This window comes from Nicotiana tabacum, chromosome 10 (genome assembly GCF_000715075.1).
Source record: "Nicotiana tabacum cultivar K326 chromosome 10, ASM71507v2, whole genome shotgun sequence".
In the NCBI taxonomy this organism is placed as follows: Eukaryota; Viridiplantae; Streptophyta; class Magnoliopsida; order Solanales; family Solanaceae; genus Nicotiana; species Nicotiana tabacum.
This window is the reverse complement of record NC_134089.1, coordinates 95,176,892-95,179,171: the sequence shown is the minus strand read 5'-3', so window position 1 is coordinate 95,179,171 and position 2,280 is coordinate 95,176,892.

Sequence of the window (2,280 nt, the reverse complement as noted above, 5' to 3'; positions counted from 1 at the left end):
AACTTTGTTTACCAATTCGAAAAGCAGTTGATAAACAGGGAGTAGTGCCTTTTTGTGGATCTGATCCCCTTTCTGGTTCGCATTGTCTTTTACCACGACATTTCAAAAATTATACTGACACATATCCTTCACACTTGACACACCAACTGTAGGGACTTTAAGAATTTCCCCAAGCACTTTTACATCGAACACGATATCTACTCTGTTCACCAAAGCACAAATGTGATCGGTCTCAACAGGAAAGAGGCTAGCAAAGAAGCTTTGAACCTCATCCTCATATACCTTAGGTGCATCTATTTGGAATAGATGCGTCCATCATTGAAACTCAACCATTTCAAGAACTTGACGCATACCAGCCATCTTAGAGATTGCTGGGTCAAACATACAACCCATCAGAACCTTTTGATACCTTAGGCATTCTGAAATGGAACTGCCTTCACTCCTCAGTCTCTTCATAGAACCAGGTTCTTGAACAGTTTCAGACTTGCATTTGCCGGACTTTCCACCACTTGATTTCTCTTTTCCTTTAGACTTGATTAACACATCCTCATCAGACATCGAGGACTCACTCACAGCATCCTTAAACTTGGAACTGGGGGTTGAAACTCTTTCTACTGAAGCAGGTTGCTTCTTCTGGGACCGTCTCACCAATGAACTGGGTTCCTCTGGTGTTTCCTCTTCCACTTCTACCACAGGGACTGCTTTAACACATACGGGCACATTATCTTTCACCAACCTCCTCCTTTTCTTCTTACTACTTTTTCTGCTCTTTTGAGGGGCAGAGTCGTAGGCCACTTTATCTTGAAACCTGGTAGTAAGTCGCTTGGTGGAAGACTCAGGAGTGGACACCACCCTTCACTTAATTATAACGTATCAAGAGCCAGGTTGTCTAAATCCTCCTCATCATTGGACCTTATCTCAGGAGCTTGAATGTCTAGAGGTGCAACAGCAAATGTAGGAGCAGAATTGTCTTGGGAATGAGACCCTTGACCTGGGTCCTCCGAAGAGGGATCAGGTGCCTCATGTGATGGCCCAGTAGTTTTTGCTAGTGCAGCTTCCTCAACAGTCACTATGGCTCCTTCTTCCCCCACACCCTGTACCTCATTTTTCTGAGAAATTATCTCATGAAGGACACTGTCAGCAGATACCACAAAGATAGTTCCAACATTTTCTTCCTCAATCGGCACCACTGCCACCACAGAATCTGCAGTAACAATGGCGTAACCCTCTGCGACCTCATTTCTTTGACCTTGTTCTTTGATTAGTAGGAACCTTAGAAGATAGAGAGGATGTACCAACAATTTTAGGTGTTTCTGAAATGGAGAGAGATGGGGAATCTGGGTGAGGAGTGATTTCAACGGGGAGAGTAAGAGTGGTTATAAAAGACTCAGAGGGGACGGAAGACTCCATAGGATTTTCAGTTCCAGGGATGATTGAGTCAGGTATGTCGGAGTTTGTATCAGCCATTGAAAAGATAGAGTGAATGTACTCAAGGAAGTTCTAATTGAAGAGTTATGGTTTATGGAGAAAAGAAGAGGGTTTTATTAAGGATGGATAATTATGAAGAGAGATATAGGGACCGGTTCTGAAACGGTGGTTCTGCATGGAGAAGTGCAACGTTTCAGAGGGAGATGGAATGATTTGAAGTGAAGAGACGTGACAATAGGATCTAAAAAGGTGAATGACATGGTAGTTGTGTTTTGTACCTTTTTAAGACGTGTATTAAAGAATGCACATAACTACTCACCTTAGGTACAAGAACCAAGTTCTTGACCTGTTATTTGAAAGTATCAATCCAGTTCTATCGTCCATGTACTGTATTTACAGCTTCTATACTCATCATGCATGTTTACCTACAATGGTATTAATGTAAGTTAGACTTGGCCAGAAAACACGTTTAGCTAGTTTTACTTGAAGGTGATTTTCATAGCCAAAAGATAAGGAATCAGATCCTCAATTGGGCTTTAGCATCCCCATCTTCACTCTGTTTCTTTCAAAATGTTCCCTACTTAATGCTTTGGTGAAGATATCTGCAATTTGGTCTTCTGTGCTACAGAATTTCATACAGATCCACCCTTTCTCCATATTGTCCCTCAGAAAGTGATGCCTCACATCAATATGTTTGGTTCTTTTGTGTTAAACTGGATTCTTGGCCATGTTGAGTGCACTGGTGTTGTCACATAGAAGAGGCACACTCTCAGTAAGTACCCCAAAATATTCCAGTTGCTTCTTAATCCATAGAAGTTGAGCACAACAGGATGTTGCAGCTACATATTTTGC